The 25,722-nt window shown below is 35.3% G+C and overlaps 1 pseudogene; it reads right to left on the bottom strand.

Moving 5' to 3' along the window:
- Nucleotides 1-25,722, bottom strand: part of LOC100032682 (protein kinase C and casein kinase substrate in neurons protein 1-like) — a 124,457-nt pseudogene that overhangs the window by 16,446 nt on the left and 82,289 nt on the right.

Raw genomic sequence — 25,722 nt, 5'->3', positions numbered from 1 at the left:
TCTCCCATAAGAAGAAAAATCATTCCTACTATTAGACTCACAATATGTGAAATATTTTCTGTTCTAACTTGCAATTCTTTTTGGCCAAGTTATTTTATTCATCCAACTATCTGCTTCTATCTAATCCATCTATGTAGTATCTGTTGATATATGTGAATATAGATACTTATTTTATGTTTAGATCTATATATCTATTGACAAATGAATCAATAAATACATAGATTAGATATTTGCTAAATATCTAATTATTATGCATGTATTAAATATGTATTTTAAAATAAAGTAAAATATATAGTCTTTAATATAGCTTCATACACATGCATGTTGCCTATTTACATGTGTATATATATACACACAAAAACATGCACATAGTATATGTTTGCATGAGTATGAATAAATATTGTTTGTGTATGTATAGTTAAATGATGAATTATCTCTACATACTCTCAATAAGTTGGTGTCTAGGCACTGTTCATCAACCTAAATGGTAGAGAATCTATGACCTCTCGATGTGGCTCATTACTCATTTATATAACTATTGCTAAATGTGATAATACATGCAAAAATAGTTTGTAAACTGTTTTAGTACTATGTAAATAGAAATTACATTAATTATTGTTATTAATAATAAGATCATAATATTTGATTCAATAGTGTTATATATTTTTTTATATTTGCAAACCTGGCATCAAAATCCAGTCAAATCTAATCTTTGTGCTAGGTGTGTATGCTATATTTCTCTGTATGTGCACCCATATACACATATGCATAAAAAAGGCATATGTATTTCTCAGCTACCTTTGTAAAATCTTAGAATTCGAACCTAGTCTTTGTGCTAGACATTTATAGGAGTGTGTGTATCTTTGTTCCTGTGGTCCAGTATTTTCCTCACCATTTCCTACTGATTTCTCCCCTTAATTTAATACCTATTACCAACTGATACAACCATTTCTTTGCATGTACTTGTTGATGAAAAAAAGAATAGAAATCAACAAATATAGTCTTTCCAAATAAGAGAAATGCAATTATGACAGGCAGAGCATCACTCTGAAGAAAACAGCAAGTATGGAATTCGAAAAGTTCTTTCTGAGAGAGTTCTGAGTCTAGCTACATATCCTGTGTAACTCTAGGGAAGTCATTGCTACTTAATGTACCTTTCTGGTTCCGCATTTATGAGCTTGAGGGGGGAAAAATCCTTGTACAATCTCTCTCTCAGGCTTTTTGTAAAGACAGTGCTTTGTAAATTCTAAAACGTGGTAGATATGTGAGTCATTATTATAGCATTCATGAATGAATTCCTTAAGATAATTCTTTCCCTATACCAAAGTGATTAAATACCTAAATGATTCAGTACCTCTTTGTCTTTTAAATATTTGTGAGTGTGATATTTTCTACGCATTGGGGAAGGCAATAAATGCCCAATAGCTTCTTTCCCATCTGGAAAATCTCAGTACAGCAATTAATACATCTTCCTAATACTTGTGGGGAAATGTTGTCTGAGGCAATATTTGCTTATTTATCTACTCTGTAGACTTTTAAAATCTTGCCCTTTTCTTAAACAGCCTCAGGGTACATGTACAATAAAGGAAACCATTAATTAAAATGCAGCAACTGCATTAATTAAACATTAGAATAAGATGAGGAAGGGGAAAAAGTCATTTGACAACTTTGTTCTACTAGTAAAGGTAAAAACAAATGGATCTTATATTTTCCCCAGAACTAAGTTGGTTATGTAGCAAATCCCCAAAGCCTAAAATCTCCTACAAAGATACATGGAGGTCTTAATCCCCCAAGATGAAAGCCTGAAACTGTTGTTTTGGTTTAATAAACCAAGATAGTCTTGCATGTTTGTTTGTTTGTTTGTTTTTTATATAGTCTCTTGTATTGAAACAGCTAGTGAAATAGTGTATAGAGTGCTGACTCTAGAGTCAGGAAGATTTCAACTAATCTTAGATATGTAACTCTGGGCAATTCATTTGACCACCACTGGCTACTTTCTCAGCTATAAATTGATAGTAATAATAATAGTATCTGGCAGGAAGAGATTGTATAATGAAGATTTTGAACCTTTGATTTTGTTCCCCAGAAGTCCTTAGTATTTCCCAAAATCCCCTATAATTTCTCTTGTATCTCCATGTTGGCGTGATCACATTATTGGTATTTAAGTGGATGTATGACCCTCCCAAGCTCTTTTTGACCTGCAACCAGGCTGAATTCAGGCAGGTTTTTTTTTGCTTTAATTATTATTTATAAAACATTATAAAATATAATATTTAGTTATTGTATATTAATTTTAATCTTTACATTTTGGCTTACTAAGAAGCTATTTCAAATTCTCAAAATTTTTGAGCAGATAGCCTTACAGTAAAGATAGTAAGTTTTCCCAGTGTGAATTTTAAAACTATTCCACCCTAATCAGACCATTCTTTAGAAGATCTGATTTAGCTATTTCCTGATCAATAACAATGGAGATACTTGGAATAACAGAATAAGGTCTTGTAAAACGCACATTCTTCACCCTACTCATTTTAACCAGATTTTGAAAAGTCTACATCAAACTCAAGCTTTAATTATCTGAGGAGATGGCCTTCAACAGACATGTGCAAAAAAAGGACAGACCTCTGGGCTGTCCTAAGTCAAGCTAAGTCCTAATTGGTACAGATGAGATGCAGAAAAGTGATATAAAAACATCCAGATAAGGCACGTCATGGGCTGCCTCTCTCTTTTTCCCTGGAGAGAAGACTCTGGCTGGCAGGGTGCTGAGCATTCCAACTCCTTGGAGTGTTGGATTGTGAGTTTTCCCTGGAGCTGATTTCAGGTTCCTCAATCTTAGCTAAGCCTCTTTGCAGGTCAAGCTGATTCTTTCCTCCTTCAGACTCAAAACCTTACTTTCTAGATCTCCTATCTTCCTGCTGGTTCTAGCTCCTTCCTTCCTCCTTCTTCTTAAGATCTTCTCTACTATATCAATTAAATCACCATAACATTTGGCAGCTGACTTGGATATTTTATTATTTGGGATTTTCTTTGACAACTACTTAAATTTAGATTTTTTTCAGTCTCAACCATAATTTCACCCTTTACACCAGTCACTACCCACCACCAGTCAAGGTTGAAAGTTTCGCTACATCTGTAAAACTTGTGATAAATATCCATCAATTCATAGGTTTTTTATGTCATACAGTAACTTATATGAAATATGATAGTGAGTTTGTTTGCTACTGTCATTAACTGGGTTATTGTGAATTTGGGGGGCTTTGGTACTTCTTCGAATGTGCATTATCTACTGTATTATTGTTTTATTCTGAAAATCATTATGTACCCACACCATGATTCATGGCCAAGTTAAAAAGGAAATCAATCCTATTTTTAGTGAGGAACCTTGGTATTACAACTCTCCTTTAATGATACATTGTGTCACTGATTATAAGATAGATTTTTTTTTATTTTTAAAACTTTTTTATCATTTTTTCCCTTGCATGTGCAATATTATATATGAGTTTTATTTTTTCTCTCCTTTTTTGTATTTGAAGCATGTTAATAGTAATGAGAAGAGTTTTCTTTAATTTCTTTTTTTATTTTGCAGTAATATAAGTACAAAATATATTTATTCTAATATCCATCATACCTGTTTGACAATTAGCAAAGGCAAAAAAGGAAGAAAAGGCTGTTTATGGGCTTGTTAAAATGATATTCCTGAGACTTCCGGTTAAGATGGCGGCTTAGAGAAAGCTGAAGTTCAGATCTCCGGAAAACCCTTCCCGACCGATCTCAAACTAGAAGCTCCTAAGGCGCCGAAATTCAAAACGATCAACAGCACAGACCCTGGGAACCCTCCTCCTGGACCTGGACCCGGTTCAAAAGGTACGGCTCCCCTTAAAAGCCAGAACCCGAGATCCCTCGGACCTCAGGGGTAGGAGCGCAGAGTCCAAGGCTCCCGGAAGCGGCAGCCGCGCCGGGCTCAGAGAGCAGGGTCTGAGGAACAACAACCCTCAGGGTCTTCTACCCAAGTCCCAGTCCCGGTGAAAGTTACTGCCTGGGGCTTCCGCTGCAAAGAGCCAGTCGGTCCGGGTGAAAGTTACTGCCTGGGGCCTCCGCTGCAAAGAGCCTGTCGGTCCGGGTGAAAGTTACTGCCTGGGGCCTCCGCTGCAGAGAGCTGGTCAAAACAACAGCAACCCTCAGGGCGGGCAAGACAGCCTCACGGGCTGGATCCTGCTATCCAAGTCTCAGTGAAAGTCTGTGCTCTCAGAGCTTGGGGAAGCGGCAGCCCATCCCCCCGCAGGCCGACGAAACAGCCTCATGGCCAGGGATTCTGAAGGCAACTTCCGGAAAGCGAGCCGGGGGGAGAGTGTGGCCTCGTGGTCCGACCCTTCCATTCCAGTTCCAGTTCCAGTGAGGCATATTCAGTTTAACCCAGGGAACGCTCATAGAACCAACATCTGCCCAGGACTAAAGCCTCTGATCACCAGACAAAGACAAGAAAAGCCAATCCTCCACGTTCAGAGATGACAAATTCCACAGAAGCACAGAAGCCCCAAAATACCAAGAAAAATAAGAAGAAAGGGGCGACTCTGGACACATTCTATGGAGCCAAAATACAAAATACAGAGCAGATAGAAGAAGATATACAAGAAAATTCTCAAAAATCTTCCAAAGGAAATAGAAACTCTCCACAAACCCATGAAGAATTTGAATCAGAAAGGACCAAAAAGATGGAAGCCCTCTGGGAGGAAAAGTGGGAAATGATGCAAAAGAAATTCACGCATCTACAAAACCAGTTTGACCAAACTGTAAAAGAAAACCAGGCTTTAAAGCAAGAACTAATAAAGCAAAGCCAAAACACCAAGAAATTAGAAGAGAACATAAAATATCTCACCGACAAGGTGATAGATCTGGAAAACAGGGGGAGAAGAGAAAATTTAAGAATAATTGGACTCCCAGAAAAGCCAGAAATAAACACCAAACTGGACATGGTGATACAAGATATAATCAAAGAAAATTGCCCAGAGATTCTAGAACAAGGGGGCAATACATCCACTGACAGAGCTCACAGAACACCTTCTACACTAAACCCCCAAAAGACAACTCCCAGGAATGTAATTGCCAAATTCCAAAGCTATCAAACAAAAGAAAAAATCCTACAGGAAGCCAGAAAAAGACAATTTAGATATAAAGGAATGCCAATCAGGGTCACACAAGACCTTGCAAGTTCTACGCTGAATGATCGTAAGGCATGGAACATGATCTTCAGAAAGGCAAGAGAGCTGGGTCTCCAACCAAGAATCAGCTACCCAGCAAAACTGACTATATACTTCCAAGGGAAAGTATGGGCATTCAACAAAATAGAAGACTTCCAACTTTTTGCAAAGAAAAGACCAGAGCTCTGTGGAAAGTTTGATACCGAAAATCAAAGAGCAAGGAATACCTGAAAAGGTAAATATTAAGGAAAGGGGAAAAATGTTATCTTCTTTTACTCAAACTCTCTTCTATAAGGACTACATTTATATCAACCTATGTATACTAATATGTGGGGAAAATGTAATGTATAAATAGGGGGTAAAGAAAGACCAAATAGAATAATGGTTCTCACACAAAGATTCACAGGGGAAGGGGAGGGGAAGAAAACTCCTATAAGAAGGAGAGGAAGAGAGGGGGGGGGGTTTACTTAAACCTCAATCTCAGGGAAATCAACTCTGAGAGGGAAAAACATCCAGATCCATTGGGATCTTGAATTCTATCTTACCCAACAAGGGTAAGGAGAAGGGAAAACCAAGGGGGGGAGGGGGAGAGGGAGAACAAAAAGGGAGGGAAAGAGAGGGGGGAGGGGGAGGGAACAAAAAGGGAGGGACTAAAAAGGGAAACATCAAGGGAGGGGATAAGGGGGACTGATTCAAAGTAAATCACTGGACTAAAAGGTAGAGCCGAAGAAGAAAAGGTTAGAATTAGGGAAGACAATCAAAATGCCAGGGAGTCCACAAATGACAATCATAACTCTGAACGTGAATGGGATGAACTCACCCATAAAACGTAGACAAATAGCTGAATTGATTAGAATCCAAAACCCTACCATATGTTGTCTTCAAGAAACACACATGAGGGGGGTTGACACCCACAAGGTCAGAATTAAAGGATGGAGTAAGACCTTCTGGGCCTCAACTGATAGAAAGAAGGCAGGAGTGGTAATCATGATATCTGATAAAGCCAATGCAAAAATAGACCTGATCAAAAGGGATAGGGAAGGTAATTATATTTTGTTAAAAGGGACTCTAGACAATGAGGAAATATCATTAATCAACATGTATGCACCAAATAATATAGCACCCAAATTTCTAATGGAGAAACTAGGAGAATTGAAGGAAGAAATAGACAATAAAACCATACTAGTGGGAGACTTAAACCAACCATTATCAAATTTAGATAAATCAAATCAAAAAATAAATAAGAAAGAGGTAAAAGAAGTGAATGAAATCTTAGAAAAATTAGAATTAATAGACATATGGAGAAAAATAAATAGGGATAAAAAGGAATACACCTTCTTCTCAGCACCACATGGCACATTCACAAAAATTGACCATACATTAGGTCACAGAAACATAGCACACAAATGCAAAAAAGCAGAAATAATGAATGCAGCCTTCTCAGATCACAAGGCAATAAAAATAATGATTAGAAATGGTACATGGAAAACCAAATCTAAAACCAATTGGAAATTAAACAATATGATACTCCAAAACCGTTTAGCTAAAGAAGAAATCATAGAAACAATTAATAATTTCATCAAGGAAAATGACAATGGCGAAACATCCTTTCAAACCTTTTGGGATGCAGCCAAAGCGGTAATCAGAGGCAAATTCATATCCCTGAAAGCTCATATTAACAAACAAGGGAGAGCAGAGATCAATCAATTGGAAATGCAATTGAAAAAACTCGAAAGCGATCAAATTAAAAACCCCCAGCAGAAAACCAAATTAGAAATCCTAAAAATTAAGGGAGAAATTAATAAAATCAAAAGTGATAGAACTATTGATTTAATAAATAAGACAAGAAGCTGGTACTTTGAAAAAACAAACAAAATAGACAAAGTACTGGTCAATCTAATTAAAAAAAGGAAGGAAGAAAAGCAAATTTACAGCATTAAAGATGAAAAGGGGGACAGCACCTCCAATGAGGAGGAAATTAAGGCAATCATTAGAAATTACTTTGCCCAATTATATGGCAATAAATACACCAATTTAGGAGAAATGGATGAATATATACAAAAATACAAACTGCCTAGACTAACAGAAGAGGAAATAGAATTTTTAAATAATCCCATATCAGAAATTGAAATCCATCAAGCCATCAAAGAACTTCCTAAGAAAAAATCCCCAGGGCCTGATGGATTCACCTGTGAATTCTATCAAACATTCAGAGAACAGTTAACCCCAATACTATACAAACTATTTGACATAATAAGCAAAGAGGGAGTTCTACCAAACTCCTTTTACGACACAAACATGGTACTGATTCCAAAACCAGGCAGGTCAAAAACAGAGAAAGAAAACTATAGACCAATCTCCCTAATGAATATAGATGCAAAAATTTTAAATAGGATACTAGCAAAAAGACTCCAGCAAGTGATCAGAAGGATCATTCACCATGATCAAGTAGGATTCATACCAGGGATGCAGGGCTGGTTCAACATTAGGAAAACCATCCACATAATTGACCACATCAACAAGCAAACTAGCAAGAACCGCATGATTATCTCAATAGATGCAGAAAAAGCCTTTGATAAAATACAACACCCATTCCTATTAAAAACACTAGAAAGCATAGGAATAGAAGGGTCATTCCTAAAAATAATAAACAGTATATATCTAAAACCAACAGCTAATATCATCTGCAATGGGGATAAACTAGATGCATTCCCAATAAGATCAGGAGTGAAACAAGGATGCCCATTATCACCTCTACTATTTGACATTGTACTAGAAACACTAGCAGTAGCAATTAGAGAAGATAAAGAAATTGAAGGCATCAGAATAGGCAAGGAGGAGACCAGGTTATCACTCTTTGCGGATGACATGATGGTCTACTTAAAGAATCCTAGAGATTCAACCAAAAAGCTAATTGAAATAATCAACAACTTTAGCAAAGTTGCAGGATACAAAATAAACCCACATAAATCATCAGCTTTTCTATATATCTCCAACACAGCTCAGCAGCAAGAACTAGAAAGAGAAATCCCATTCAAAATCACCTTAGAAAAAATAAAATACCTAGGAATCTACCTCCCAAGACAAACACAGGAACTATATGAACACAACTACAAAACACTCGCCACACAACTAAAACTAGACTTGAACAATTGGAAAAACATTAACTGCTCATGGATAGGACGAGCCAATATAATAAAAATGACCATCCTACCCAAACTTATTTATCTATTTAGTGCCATACCCATTGAACTACCAAAATACTTCTTCACTGATTTAGAAAAAACCATAACAAAGTTCATTTGGAAGAACAAAAGATCAAGGATATCCAGGGAAATAATGAAAAAAAACACATATGATGGGGGCCTTGCAGTCCCAGACCTCAAACTATATTACAAAGCAGCAGTCATCAAAACAATTTGGTACTGGCTAAGAAACAGAAAGGAAGATCAGTGGAATAGACTGGGGGAAAACGACCTCAGCAAGACAGTATACGATAAACCCAAAGATCCCAGCTTTTGGGACAAAAATCCACTATTCGAGAAAAACTGCTGGGAAAATTGGAAGACAGCGTGGGAGAGACTAGGAATAGATCAACACCTCACACCCTACACCAAGATAAATTCAAAATGGGTGAGTGACTTAAACATAAAGAAGGAAACCATAAGTAAATTGGGTAAACACAGAATAGTATACATGTCAGACCTTTGGGAGGGGAAAGGCTTTAAAACCAAGCAAGATATAGAAAGAATCACAAAATGTAAAATAAATAATTTTGACTACATCAAACTAAAAAGCTTTTGTACAAACAAAACCAATATAACTAAAATCAGAAGGGAAACAACAAATTGGGAAAAAATCTTCATAGAAACCTCTGACAAAGGTTTAATTACTCATATTTATAATGAGCTAAATCAATTGTACAAAAAATCAAGCCATTCTCCAATTGATAAATGGGCAAGGGAAATGGATAGGCAGTTCTCAGATAAAGAAATCAAAACTATTAACAAGCACATGAAGAAGTGTTCTACATCTCTTATAATCAGAGAGATGCAAATCAAAACAACTCTGAGGTATCACCTCACACCTAGCAGATTGGCTAACATAACAGCAAAGGAAAGTAATGAATGCTGGAGGGGATGTGGCAAAGTAGGGACATTAATTCATTGCTGGTGGAGCTGTGAACTGATCCAACCATTCTGGAGGGCAATTTGGAACTATGCCCAAAGGGCGACAAAAGAATATCTACCCTTTGACCCAGCCATAGCACTGCTGGGTCTGTACCCCAAAGAGATAATGGACACAAAGACTTGTACAAAAATATTCATAGCTGCGCTCTTTGTGGTGGCCCAAAACTGGAAAACGAGGGGATGCCCATCAATTGGGGAATGGCTGAACAAACTGTGGTATATGTTGGTGATGGAATACTATTGTGCTCAAAGGAATAATAAAGTGGAGAAGTTCCATGGAGACTGGAACAACCTCCAGGAAGTGATGCAGAGCGAGAGGAGCAGAACCAGGAGAACATTGTACACAGAGACTAATACACTGTGGTATAATCGAACGTAATGGACTTCTCCATTAGGGGCGGTGTAATGTCCCTGAACAACTTTCAGGGATCCAGGAGAAAAAAAACACCATTCATAAGCAAAGGATAAACTATGGGAGTGGAAACACCGAGAAAAAGCAACTGCCTGAATACAGAGGTTGAGGGGACATGACAGAGGATAGACTTTAAATGAACACTCTAATGCAAATACTATCAACAAAGCAATGGGTTCAAATCAAGAAAACATCTAATGCCCAGTGGACTTACGCGTCGGCTATGGGGGGTGGGGGGGAGGAAAAGAAAATGATCTATGTCTTTAACGAATAATGCTTGGAAATGATCAAATAAAATATATTATTTAAAAAAAAATGATATTCCTTTAGTACAGTCATAGGGAAGGTATAAATAAAGATAATGCAACAAAATATTTAAATATTGATAACTTATGAAGTGGTGAACAGTAAATTACATACATCTCGTAACTGAATTGTATTACAGAGACTTCTTCATTCTGGGGAGGGAAACAAACTAAAACAGTTACCATTAATAAGGAAATAGGTTTTAAAAAGGTTTAAAATTCACTCCAGACTCTTTGAGGTTCCCTCCCCTTCCAAGAACCAACATTTATCTAAATTCCTTTGTTCACACATTTGGGGTCCTCCATAGTGAGGGAGGTCCTCACACTGAGGACAGATGTTTGGGTGTGAGTTTTGATTTGCCTCAGAAGAATTGCTATTCCTATCATTATCATTATTCCTGAAGTTTCTGTTCCTATTTTCTTGATTTCTCTTCTTACAATTCATAATCACATGGACCACCTTTCCACAAAAATGACATGTTAGTAGTTGTTTTGTGGGTTCTTGTGAGGGAGCTATGATCTCTCCCTGCATCACCTTTCCAACTGTTTTGGTTAATTCTTTGATTTCCTTCCTTAATATCTCCAATAAAATAGTGTTCTCTTTATCCTTCTCTCCCTATTTAACAGTTAATTCCTTTATTTCCTTCCTTAATGTTTCCATTAAATCAGTGTTATCCTTCTCCTTTTTCTCATGTCCCTCAAAAGCATAAACTGTCACTCTTTTAAATTCTTTGAGGTCCATATTAGGCCAATTTGGAAATCTAGTCATAAAATAATTCTTAACTACCTTACAACTGTTTTTTTTTTATACAAATTGTATTCTGATTTGTCTAATATGCCTTTCCCTAGCAAGATCCAGTTCTATGTACCTTCCTCCCTGTTCAATAAGCCTATACATAATCTGAGAGAAGTTTTCATTATTTTCCTGCTTAATATTTTCAATTTTAGTCCACATACCAGGACTACCAGAATAAGCTTTCATAGCTTTAAGTAATACATTTGTAACCTGGCATAGTTTTAAGTAATCTTGCTCTGAATTTGGGTTCCATTTGGGTTCCTCAGTTGGCTAACAAGTTGTTACCTCTCCCTGGGCCTGATTAACAAGACAAAGAATCTTATTTCTTCCCCTTTCCATTAGCAAAGCCTGGAGTAAATCTTCAACATCAACCCAAATGGGAATATATGTGTAGAAAATGCTTTCCACCCTAAAAATATCAAAGAAACTAATAAAAAATGAGTAAAAGTGACTTAATGTACTGGATCTCAAAATATATTAAATAGTGGCAACCATCAAAAAAAAATTCTGGTACTTGTTAAGAAATATAGTGGAGGACAAATGAAATAGATTGGGTACTTAATACACAATAGTAAATGAACATAGTAACTTAGTATTTGACCAACCAAAAAAATTCAAGCTTGACTTCTGGGTAAACGTGGCAGTAGTCTAGATGCAGGACTTTTCCTCTCCTCACCACCTACCAATACAGAATACCTCAAAAAGCCAAAAAAAAAAATTCATATGAATGAAGAGAGTCTACAGTAGGGCACAGCATTGAAGGTCCCTGGGATTTGAGCATTTCCACACCATAAGGGGGTGAAAAAGCTTCCACCAAAATGCGAGTTGATCCACTGTCCCCCTCCCCACCTACAGAGCTAGAGTCAGAGCCAGCGCACACTAGAATCAGTGAGTGAGTGAGGGGCACCTCTAGAGCAAGTGAGGGGCACCTCTAGGTCCTTGGCAGCTGACTATGATCACCAAAGACATACCCCTGAGAGCAGCTAACCCTGAAACCCCAGCAAGCTGAAGAGCGCACAGAGAGGGGTAGCAAACAGCAGAAGCTGCAGAGACTCAAGAGCTGGCCTCAGCCAAAATTCTTGCTCCTTGGCTCCATACACAGAGAGCCTGCCCAACTCACTCAGATTTCTAACTGGAAAAGGAAGGAAAAAAAAACATCTTGTTGAGGTCATTTGCCACAAGTGTATTCCACTTATAATCCCTTCTGTCTCTTAGCCAGTGCCATACTGTTTTGATGACCACTGCTTCATAGTACAGTTTAAGATTTAGTATTATTAGGACACCTTCTTTCACATTTTTTTCATTATCTCCCTTGATATTCTTGAACTTTTGTTCTTCCAGATGAACTTTGTTATATTTTTTTTTCTAATTCTATAAAAATTTTTTTTTCTTGGTAGTTTGATAGGTATGGCACTGAATGGGTAAATTAATTTGGGAAGGAGTGTCATTTTTATTATATTAGCTTATCATGTTCCTGAGCAATTTATGTTTTTTTCTAATTATTTAGTTCCAGTTTTAATTGTGTGAAAAGGGTTTTGTAGTTGTGTTCATATAATTCTTGTGTTTGTCTTGGCAGATAGATTTCTAAATATTTTATATTGCCTAGAATAATTTTAAATGGAGTTTCTCTTTCTATCTCTTGCTACTGAGTTTTGTTGGAAATATATAGAAATTCTGATTACCTATGTGGTTTATTTTGTACCCTGCCACTTTTCTAAAGTTGTTAATTATTTCCATTAGCTTTTTAGTTGATTTTTTATGATTCTTTGATTATATCATCATATCATTTGCAAGGGTAATAGTTTAGTTTCCTAATAAAACATGCTATTCTTCACTTTATTTCCCCCATGAATTTTTCTATAGTGTAAGCAAAACATGTCTGGTTGACATAATAAACATGGAAATATGTATTTGCAATAATATATGTATAATTTATACCAGATTACTTGATTTCATTGGGGCAAGAAGAAGAGAAATAAAATGGATTAAAAATATCAGAAAATGAATATTGTAAAAAATATATTGACACAATCTGAAAAAAAAATAGGATAAATATGCTTTGAAATAATGTGTGATAGGTAGCATTCATATTGTTATTGTCATATTATAAATGAAGAACTGATTCATGCAGAAGATAGGCAATTATACTAGATTCATACAATTCATATAGCTAGTTAGAGGCACAGCTTTTATTCAAATCCACAGCTCCTGATTCCGAATTCAGTTTTCTAAACAATACTCTATAGCTATTTTCCTATATAAGGCAAAGAACATTTGTATGGAATTTACAAGATCAAATTCTAGTGCATATTTGTCCAAAATATTCAGTGAGACCTTATTCTACTCTTTTTACCCTTTGTATCTCATCTTCCTACTCATGAGGAGCAATAGGGGATGGTAGACAGACTATGACATTTGGAATCAGGAAAACTAAATTTGAATCTTGATTTTGTTACTCAAAATCTGCTGTACCATGCACAATTCATTCTCTGGGACTCAATTTCCTCATTTTTGAAAATGAGATAGAAAGGCCTGATATTAGCATTTGTGAAGATTAAATTTAACTCTCTCCTGATTGTAACAATGAAGGTACTTTGCTCTTCCCTGATTGTGAAGATAAAATTGTAACTCCTGTCTATTTTTAGAAGACAGTTCTTAAAGTTTAAGTATTTTAAAGGTTAAAATTATGGGTGAGACTGAAAAAAAAACTAAATTTAAGTGGTCGCCAAGGGAAATGACAGATAATAAAATACTCTAGTCAGCTGGAAATTTTTATGGTGATTTAATTGATAGTGGAGAAGATTCAGGAGAAGGAAGAAGAAGAAGGAGTAGGTTTTTTTTTTTTTTCTCTCCCCCCCCACCTGATTAGTATCAGTCAGGGAGATCAGGAGATAAGGGAGTAAGGGTTTTAGAGTACGAAGGAGGAAGGAATCAGCCTGACCTCCAAATGGGCTCAGCTAAGATGCCCGAACCTGAAATCAGCTCCAAGGCAAAACTCACCACCCAATACTCCAAGATGTCTGAACACTTAGCATGCTGCCAGCCAATCGTCTCTGTAGGGAAAGAGGAGGAGAGAGAGCTGAGGCCAGCTGAAACTAATTCTCCCTGCCAGGAATAAATTACTTAGTGCTCATGCTAGATATCTTACCTTATCCTGTCTCTAATTTCTTGCTTTGCCCTTTCTACATTTTGTAAGTGAATTGTAAATAAAATCTCTTTGAATTAATTCAATTCCTGGCATCCAAACTCGTAAATAATCAAGTCCAAACCTTTAAAATTTAACCCTTTTTTAACTTACAGATTGTTGCAAGGCTTGAAGTAATGTTTTGTAATCCTAAAACTATTTTAGATGTATTAAAAGAACTTACAAAATGAAGTAATTAAATATTCTCTAATAACTTTTTGTTCTCATTATTTTTGATTAATTCAATAATCTATAGTAATTTTGATATATAATTCTATTATAATTTAAAGTTTATAAATAATTTTATTCATAGTAATCATGTAAGATCAATAGATTATGGTTGTATCTTCCATTTTACAGTTGAGGAAACTGTAATTCAGAAGATAAATTACATATTTATCATTATGCAACTAAAAAGTATCTCTCTATCTCATGTATAGTATAAAATATTAAAATTGGTTTGACTAAATATGAGTTAAATTTTTTAAGATTGTTGTGGTTTTTAAAACCAATCAAGACTTAGAGTCACAAAATATAAAATAAATAATTTTGACTACATCAAATTAAAATGTTTTTGTACAAACAAAACCAATGTAACTAAAATCAGAAGGGAAGCAACAAACTGGGAAACAATCTTCATAAAATCCTCTGACAAACGTTTAATTACTCAAATTTACAAAGAGCTAAATCAAATGTACGAAAAATCAGGCCATTCTCCAATTGATAAATGGTCAAGGGACATGGATAGGCAGTTTTCAGATAAAGGAATGAAAACTATTAATAAGAACATGAAAAAGTGTTCTAAATCTCTGATAAGCAGAGAGATGCAAATCAAAACAACTCTGAGGTATCACCTCACACCTAGCAGATTGGCTAACATGACAGCTATGGAAAGTAATGAATGCTGGGGGGGATGTGGCAAAGTGGGGACATTAATTCATTGCTGGTGGAGTTGTGAATTGATCCAACCATTCTGGAGGGCAATTTGGAACTATGCCCAAAGGGCGCTAAAAGACTGTCTGCCCTTTGATCCAGCCATAGCACTGTTGGGTTTGTACCCCAAAGAGATAATAAGGAAAAAGACTTGTACAAGAATATTCATAGCCGCACTCTATGTGGTGGCCAAAAATTGGAAAATGAGGGGATGCTCTTCAAATGGGGAATGGCTGAACAAATTGTGGTATATATTGATGATGGAATACTATTGTGCTGAAAGGAATAATAAAGTGGAAGAATTCCATGGAGACTGGAATAACCTCCAGGAAGTGACGCAGAGCAAGAGGAGCAGAACCTGGAAAACATGTACACAGAGACTGATACACTGTGGTACAGGAGAACATAATGGACTTCTCCATTAATGTCAATGCAATGTCCCTGAACAATCTGCAGGGATCTAAAAAACACTATCCACAAGCAGAGGATAAACTGTGAGAGTAAAAACACGGAGGAAAAGCAACTGCTTGACTATAGGGGTTGAGGGGACATGACTGAGGAGCGACTCTAAATGGACACTAATGCAAATACCAACAACATGGAAATGGGTTCAAATCAAGAACACGTGATACCCAGTGGAATCATGTGTCGGCTATGGGAGAGGTGTGTGGGGGGAGGGTAGGAAAAGAAAATGATCTTTGTCTCCAATGAATAATGTTTGGAAATGACCAAATAAAATAATGTTTTAAAAAAAAAGGTTGTTGTGGTTGTGGTTTTTAAAAATAAAATTTTAAGTCATGAGTCTGTTAGCCTCTCTTAACAATTAAGTTTAATAGAGACATAGTGAAAGAGAGAAATGTAGAAAGTAGAAAGTATTGCCTTGCTAGATATCCTATAATTTCTATCCAAAGAAGTCCAGATCACCCTGCAAGGGTTCCCTCAAGTTCCAATCCCCACATGGAGTCATGATAGTCTCTTAAACCAGTAGTCTCTTAAGTCAGAAGAGCCTTTCAGCAATGGTTCCACCAACACAAGCCTCTTCCTTTGACTCTAGTCACTCACCCAGAAAGCCTCTCCAGATCAGAAAGCTCTAGCCCAGCCTGTATCCACAAGAAAAGTCTTTCCAAAAAGCCCAGGAATCAATCAATCAATCAATCATCTTTGGGTCTTACCATTTATAACCCTTTTTCCACATCACTTCCTGTCACTTCCCACTTCAAGGGAACCAATCACAGCTTCCCAATTTGCCATGCACTGCCCAGTGGTTTGGCAGTGCTTTTGACCTTTGAAGGTGTGACCTTTTTCTAGTAAGTGACTTGTGAACTCTCTTACTTAATGTTAAGTAGGGGTACTTTGAATTCTTGATTGGTTAACTTAAAATAGACAAAAGGAATAAAGAATTCCCTTTCACAATAGGTTCTGACTACAATTGTAGTAGTCTCTCTTCCACATTACACTACCTCTGTTCCTCCATCAAAAATCCAAGAGGACATGCAACTTTAAGACTTAATCTTTTTTAAAACAAAATTTCATAGAAGAATGTTGCAGTTCTGAAGACACTAAGAATCTTGTTATATTGCTTCCTTTCATAACTGTTCAAACTTAAATGCTGGTTGGAGAAAATAATTTATTACTAAGGAATGATGTCATAAATAATTATTCAAGTACATTTATCAAAACACATGAACCAACTATATTCCACTACCTAATATCTTTGATTTCATTCTTGTTAGAATTTTGTGTTATTAGTGTAAATTAACAAAACTACACATGATAATTGTCATTCTTAAACTTAGCCTGACAAGTGCTGAATTGTTAATGTGATGATGCATTTCCTAAAATCTGAGAAGGGAAGAGAGCTGGAAGAATAAAAGCTCACATGCCTATATGCCTTTAAAGTTTCAAGGATCCTGTGAGATAGATAAGGGGACATAGAATAAGCACATTTTAGCACTTACTATGAGTCAAATATTGTCCTAAAAATTTTATGAATATTATCTCATTTGCACCTCACAAAAACCCTATGAGATAGGTGTTGTTATTACTCCCTTTTTACAATCTAGGAAACTAAGGTAAACAGAGGTTTGATGACTTGCCCAAAGCCACTGAGTTACTAAATATCTGAGGCAGGATTTTATCTCAGTTCTTACTGACTTTGGCCGACCTCTCTATCTACTGTACCATGTAGCTGCTTGTAGATAGTATAAATATTATTTGTCTTCATTTTATAGAAGAATTGATAGGCCAGTGTAGTCATGAGTAATATATAAAGTACCACAGTGATGTGGTCTATTTTCTTAGATCCATAGTTCAGTCCTTACTTTACAAACATTGGCTCTCTCTGGATAAACTGAGTAAGTAAGAGGGCATTCAAGGAAGGTTGCTTTAGATTTGCTGGAGAAATTTAGAGGGCATCAAACTTTTGAAAGTTTTGCAAGTAAGGTTAAGTAGAAAATTGTTAAATTTGTGGTTGGACTGAATAACATGTTATTTGGTTGCCAGGGAATTAAATTTATAAATCCAAAATGAGACTCAAGTCAGAATGGAATTTATGGTAGTTTATTTACAACAGAGGGAAGATGTCAAGGAATAGAGAAAGAGAAGAAAGGAGAGAGATAGCTACTCTTGCCTCCTCTGAGCCAGGCAGGAATTCAGAGGCCCCAGCTGAGGGGAAGGAATCCCAAGTCAATGGGCCTCTCCAGAGGCTGGTACCTCCAAAAAGTTCAAGAAAAGGGAATCACCAGGAAACAGGTCCAGTCAGCACTCTTCTGAATGAAGAAAATTCTCCACTTCAATAGAATTGCCAGTAGAACTCCAGCAGAACTCTCTCTCTCACAGGAGGTTACACTCCAAGTGAGAGTTCCAAGTTGAACTCCCTTCAGGCAGTTATTACTTTCCTTTTAAAGACATTTTTTCTCTTGTTTCACTTCCCCTATTTTTATGTCTACCAATAACAGTTGATTCTCTGCTCTAGGACTGCCCAGAAGATTGTACCTTTTGTGATTAAATGAAAATGGGCAGATCTCCACACTTAACTTTTAAGTACCATGTTTACACTTATGGAGATTAAATCTAAAAATACACAGATCTCTGTACTCAACTTTAAATACCATGTTTACACTTTGGGTATTAAATATAAAAATAGACAGGGGATTACAATTTAATCTTCACAATTGAAGAAGAGCTAAGTACCTTCATTGTTACAATCAAGGGAGAGCCAAATCCAATCTTCACAAGAGGAAGAAAATGACAAAAGGAAATAAATTTGAGTTGATTCTCTTCTTTATAGGATTCATTTCCTCACCACTATTATAATTCCTAAATGAGAAATTATGTTGGTAAAATAATAATGAAATTCTTGATAATAAGAAATGTGTTTCTCACAGAAGAAAAACATGTGATCAATCATGTGGTTTAGTGGGTATATGATTAGGGTTTGACGTGTAACACAGAAATAGGATTTGAACAATGATACATGTATAACCCAGTGGAATTGCTTATCATCTCCAGGACGAGGGAGGGAAGAGGTGTGGGAAAAAAACATGAATCATTTAACCATGAAAAAATATCCTAAAGAAATTAAAAGAGATTAAAAAAAAGAAATGTTTTATTATCAAGGGGATCTATGATTTTATCTTCAGCCATACTTCCTAACATTAGAGTCATCCAAAAGGTGAATGAACTTCTTCAGGAGTTTGTAGATTCCCTGTAAAGAGATATTCTTATGCCAAATTTGGGCAATCCCTTGTGAAATATTATGTAACAGTATGTATGTGACCCCTAAAATCCCTTACTCTTCTGAAATTCTGTGAATATCAAATCCTGAAGTACAATTATAGTTATAGATAACAAACTTTATATAGCTTAGTTGACAGTCTATAGAAGTTGCTATGACTAAAAATGATATTACAGTTTTGTAAGCCTAGAGAATAATCTTTCTGAGTTTAGTTAGACTGGTCCTTAGGTAAAAGACATATAGTCTAGTCCTGGGCCCATAGTAGATTCAGTTCTTTCTTGGAATAATCTAAAAGCATATGTCCTCCACAGTACACTTTTAAGAATGTAGGTCACCTTTATAACAAATGAAATTTCATATTTAGAAGTTAGTGGAGAAATAATAATATAAGCAATAAAGAAACTTAGAAAGTTTTTGGATATTTAGAAATTTATTTTCTTTTTCATAAATATTATTTTATTATTTTACCTCTTCAAACCCCTTATGCTCAATAATATCCTTCCTGAATTATTAGAAATATGCTGATGGGGCTGCCTTTAATCTTGCTCCAACATGATGAAATGGGTGGATATTACATATCACTTCTCTCTTACCCACATGGAGAAGGCTGTTAACCCAAAGCCATAGTCAAGACATGTATTTAATCTATTCTGTGAACAAATATTTAATAAACACTTGGCATATGCAAGACACTAATGGCACAAGAACAAAAATTTTGTAAATCTGCTGTAGAACTCAAAGAATTTACATTCTCCTAAAAATAAATACCAAGTATAATATAAGGGTGCATAAATGATGTTAAGAATGGAAATAATATCATTAGCACATGGGTATACTCACATTCAGAATGGGTAGTCCTTAATATGTGTGCTTTAATGAGAAGGTGATAAGTCCAGGTTTGTGACAGAAGGAATAAAAGAAATTTAAGATGGGGAGATAGAAAATAATTTTAAATTTCCATAATAATTATATAAAATTTAATATTTTCCACTTAAATAGTGTATTCCAGTTGGTTTAATATGTTCATATGAATTATACCATCTCACAACAACTAAGTGGAATGTGTTTTTGTTCCCAAATATTCCCCCTCAGGCAATGTTTAGGTTTTTCATTTTTTTAAAGAGAAAATAAAAATAAACAAAAGACTCCTACACCCTACACTCACAGGCTGTCGTAGTTATAAACTTATGAAAAATTTATTTTCATTTCTTAGCCTTTTTTGGTATTTACAAATATTTATCATTTTTGTTGTTGTTTGACGAATTCTCATGATGAAGGTCCTGCTCACCTCAAGTTACTTTTGAAGAAACTTTCCAATTAAAACAAAATGATGATTAGAATAAATTTAACAGAATGATAAATTCAGGTGCAAAGCATTTTTCTGGCTTCAATTGGAACATCATGTTCTATTTTTCCCTTTAATTTCTTTTAAACAAGCATAGCATAATTCTTTACTGTTCTTTAAGAGTTTGAGTATTCTTAAACTAGTAAAACTACCTCTGGCTGCATTTTTTAAATGGACAATTCACAGCTTAGGTTAGGATTTTTCTTTTAGAATATTTTTCCATGGTTATATGATTCATCATCCACCCCCCACTCCACCCCCACTTTTTCTTCTCCCTTCCCAAAGCTGACAAAGAGTTCCACTGGGTTATACATGTATCATTGTTCAAAACTCATTTCCATGTTATTCATATATGCAGGTGAGCTATCCTTTAACATCAAATCCAATCATATCCCCATTGAACCAAGTGATGCATTATATGATTTTTTTTTGTTTTTTGCCTTTGTGCTCCACAGTTCTTTCTCTGGATGTGGATGGCGTTCTTTCTCATAAGTTCCTAAAGATTGTTCTGGGTCATTGCATTGCTGCTAGTAGAAAAGTCCATTATATTCAATTGTGCCATAATGTATCAGTCTCTGTGTACAATGTTCTCCTGCTTCTGCTCTTTTTGTCTGCATCACTTCCTGGAGGTTGTTCCAGTTCACATGGAATTTCTCCAGTTTATTATTACTTTAAGCACTATAGTATTCCATCATCATCAGATACCACAATTTTTTCAGTCATTCCCCAATCAATGGACACCCCCTCATTTTCTAATTATAAATATTTTTGCACACATATTTTTCCTTATTATCTCTTTGGGATACAAACCTACCAGTTGTATGACTGGAACAAAGGGCAGGCAGTTTTTTAAAGCCCTTTAGGAATAGTTCCAAATTGCCCTCCAGAATGGTTGGATCAATTCACAACTACACCAGCAGTGTATTAGGGTCCAAATTGTGCCACATCCCCTCCAACATTTATCACTTTCCTTTGCTGCCATATTGGTCAATCTGTTCTGTGTAAAACAGTAACCCAGAGTGGTTTTAATGTGTATTTTTCTAATTAGGAGGGATTTAGAAAACTTTTTTATGTGCTTATTGATAGTTTTGATTTCATCATGTGAAAAATGCCTATTCATTTCCCTTGACCATTTGTTGATTGGGGGATTGGCTTGATTATTTTGTAAATTTGACTTAGTTCCTTATATATTTTGGAAATTAAACCTTTGTCAATGGGTTTTGTTATAAAAATTTTCTGATTAGAAATTTTTTCAAGATTTTTCATATTTGTGTTCTGTGAATTTTCCCACTCTATACATTGTCTTCTGTTCCTAATATTTCAGGAAATTTTACTCTATGCTGTACTTAATTTCTTTTTATTTTAAACTCACACTACCTAGAAAATCTATAATATTTATTTATTTAAATCATTTTAAATTCTGTATCTGTATTTTAAAAAATTATTTTTGTGTTATTTGAATATTTTGTCTTTGAATTCTGTTTGATTTTCCTTCTGTCATTTCATTTTTGCTGGATAATGCTATCATTTTTTTCATAGAATATAATAATGAGCTTGGTTAGTTCTAAGAATTTTATTTTCTCTTAAGAAATTGACTTCTACCTTGAGAAGTTTATAATTTATCTTTATGTTTTTATAATGTATCTATATCTAAGTTAATCTATCTGATTATGTCTACATAACTATAGGCTTGTCTATACCGGTCTATCATTTATCTGATTGTTTATCTATCTATTTAACTGATCTGATTTTTTCTAGAGTTCTTGGAATTGTTCCTTCATTATTTCAAGAGATTTCATAGATTATTTGATTATATTCACCTTCCTTATCAATTTTTTACTCAATTTCTCTTATTGACAAGAAGCACTTATTCTTTGTGATAACATTAATTTGTATAGTGTGCCCATTTACCCTCCTGTCAGCTTTTAAAGGATTATTGTAGAAATTTAAGCTTCATAAACTCCTAGCAACTAAGAGGTTGAGTCCAGTATCACAAAGCTAATAAATGTTTCAAGAACATTTTCATTTCAGGCTCTTTTGACTTGGAGTCTTGTGCTCTATCCACTGTGCTACCTAGCTATTGTCTTTATTAGTTATACTACTTTCCCCTTATTGTGAGATTTAAAATGGTTGAGGTCTTAAACTGTAGTGATTAAAATGCTGGAAGATATAAATTGTGATGGATATAAGAGAGGGTGAGTAAATTTGACCACAGAAAATATGTTTCACTACAGTGTCTTGGTTTTTAAATCAAATATAAGGTGGTCACCAGGGAAATATTCCCAATTATTCAAATACCCAAGTCAACTGGGTTTTATAGAGATTTTTAATTAATACTATAATGAGGAATTAGAGAAAGAGAGAGAGAGTAAGAAAGGAATAAGTATGAAGGGCCTCAAGCCAATATGGCCTAGACCTGAGTGTTAAGAGAGAAATCAGTCAGTTTTTTAACACTCACCACAAGGTCTGTCTAAACAGGGATTCTAGTGACACCAGGCCAGCTCCATCTCAGCTGACTTCACCAGAGAGCCTTCCAGCCAGAGACTGTTCCAAAGGGCCTCTCTCCAGAGCCTTCAGAGGGACAGAGTCCCCTTAGAGGAGCTCCAGCGAGACCTCCTTAGAGATTGTCCTCCAAGAGCTACCCTTCTCCAGAGCCTCTCTCAAGAGATTCTTCCCAAGTGGTCCTCATCAGAGATCCTCCAAAAGGAATTCCTCCAAAAGGAATATCTCCTCAAGAGATTCTGCTTTTTCTTATATAGGGGTTTTTTCTCCCATGTCAACTCCCCTAAGTCCCTACATCTACCAATCACTGTAGACGCTTTCCAGAGGACTGCCCATCTGAATTCCTGCTAAGTCGACCAATCTCCTCAGTAAGTCTGAATCAGAAAAAATGCTGCTGTGTCGACCAATCTCCTCAGTAAGTCTGAACGAGAGAAAACACAGCTGAGTCAACTAATATCATCAAGAGAAAACTTGCCAGACCCTTTTAGGTACCTAGCATCCCATTGTATCAATTCTAAAAACAGGCCTGGCTCAAAGAACTCTTTGCCTGATTATAAGCATGGGTCCAAGTACTTTCATTGTTTAGCAAGGAGTTTTCTCTCCTAAAGCAGTCTTAAGTACGGTTGGAGTAGAGGTCCTCCCATTTCTGATCCTGGTGAGTTCTCACATCAAAATGGGGAATGTTTCTCAGTAGGGAATTTGTTCCAATTAAGAATTCCCCAATGGGGAAATTTTTAACATTTACAAGTTTGAGAGATTTCAAGATTTACATTATCATCTTTTCTATAACGATGCTTCCTACTCTCAGTCCTATCATTTCTATAGAAGATATCCTTGAGACACATGCAATGCTTTGCCTCCTTTTTTCTTTCTACTGAGTCTCTGTTATTGTCTGTTTTCTACAGATCACATGGCTTGAAATAAAATTAGAGATTCACTTATTAGCTTGTGACCCTAGGCAAGGCACTTAACCCTATTTGCCTCAGTTTCTCATTTGAAAAACAAGTTGGAGAAGAAAATGACAAACCACTACAGTAATTTGGGTCTAAAAACTTCCAAATGAGATCACGAAGAGTAGGAAATGACTAAACAACAAAAGGGATACTCCATGAAGTCACTGGCTTGAGTCAGTCTTGGAAAATCTGCAATTCTAATAGGATAGAATCTTAGATATAGTGTAGTCAATCAGTTTCATTGATTCAGATTAAAAAATGGAAAGTGACTTCTTGATCTAGGGAATAGTGGAACTGAGACTTGAACATAAATATCTAGTTACCAATTTAGTTTTCTTTTCATATCAAAGTTTATTCAAAAAATAAGTGAAAGAAAACTTCATTTTTTAAGTCTTTTGCTCAGCTATTGTTGGGAGAAAACCAACCTAGTGATAATAATTAGTCATCAATAGAAATTAGTCTATATTCAAGCCTAGCATTTTGTTGTAGACACTAATTTCATTTTTTTAAGTAAATGATAACTTTTACATCCAAGATTATATTTTACTCTTACTTCATATCATGAAAGTAACCAGGACAGTAATTGAAAATCCATTTTATAATGATTGAAGCTAAAGCTTAAATAGGTCCCAAAATATACTCTATATAGCTAATATGTACACAATTATTTACATGTCTCTTTCTTTAAAATTTAAATTTTTTCATATTAGGAAATCTGAGTTTGTCTATGTTTTTATTTCTCTATACCTGACATATACTAAGTATCTAATAATTACTTCTTAAGTGATTATAAATAGGTAGGTAACACAGTAGATATAGTGCTGGGTCTGGAGTCATGAAGACCTGAATCCAAGTCCAACCTCAGACCCTTCCTTGCTCTGTGACCCTGGGCAAATCTCATAACCTCTTTTTGCCTTAGTTTCTTCATCTGTAAAAATGAGGATATTAATAAAAGCATCCACCTACCAGGTCTGTGAAGATCAAATGAAACACTAATAGTTCTTAGAAATGTTACTGGCACATAAGTAAGTGCTACATAAATATTAGTTGTTATAATTATTATATTCTAGTCTGTGCTAGTCAAATAACATATCTATAATCAGTCTTGTGATTCATGATTACTGTGTTAAATTTATAGTGTAGTTATTTCATCTCTAATATTAAAGGCTTTCACTTTTTTTAAGTAGAAGTTTTATTAGTTTGAGGCTTTCTTTTTCTTCCAAGTTCTGTGAGTTTACTATTGTCACATATAAGTATTAGAACTTGGAATAAAACTTGTATTTTTAAATCCTGTACTTTTCTCACTACAATGTGTTACCACCATAACTGTCTTCACAATAAATGGTGTAGTAACTCAGGGAAGGAATACATTATTAACAGCCAGAAAAGACTTTATGGAAGCAATTGGATTTGGACCAGTCTTTTTCAAGGATATATAGATGAAGGCTATTTGTGATACTCTGACAATTAATACAAGGTCAATGGGCTGTATGAGGACTAAAACTGCCTTCAGAATCTCTTGCTATCTCTATAAACTTGAACATCACTATATATCTGTCTAGACTTTTCATTAATCATCCTTTCCCTACATTTTTATTAAATATGTTCATTAAAAATACAAACAGAACACTGGAGAAAAGCATGCATAGATCATAGATAATATGTCTAGTTCAGATGCATTCAGGTTAAGAAACAAATGAGAAATCACTTTTATGTGGCTGATTTATAATGCATGTTCCCTTATGCTTGTTTGTTTATTGTTAAAAATGTTTCTTCAAAATATTTTATTGAGTTGAAATTTCTAAAGGAATGGATAGAATAAGTTACAGGAAATGCCCTAGCAAGTGAACTGTTGGGAACACAAAAAAAGAGAGGCTTAAGAATGAGAGCCATTGAGATTTAATGGATAGAACACTGGCATTAGAGTAAGGAAAACTGGCTTCAGATTTTGCCTCAACTATTCAGAAGCTATGAGACTTTGGACAAATCACTTGATCTCTCTGGAAATCAGTTTGCTCAACTTTTGATTAATGGAGATGATGACCTCATAGGTCTCTTCCAGCTCTTAATCTATCATTTTATGACAGCTTCACTGAAAGAATAATAGTAATCTTGGGTAAAAGAAGAATAGTCTTTATTTTTTCATTTTAAAATGGCATGTATTATAAAAT

Source organism: Monodelphis domestica, chromosome 3, assembly GCF_027887165.1.
Source record: "Monodelphis domestica isolate mMonDom1 chromosome 3, mMonDom1.pri, whole genome shotgun sequence".
Lineage (NCBI taxonomy): Eukaryota > Metazoa > Chordata > Mammalia > Didelphimorphia > Didelphidae > Monodelphis > Monodelphis domestica.
This window is presented reverse-complemented; position numbering and strand designations above follow the sequence as displayed.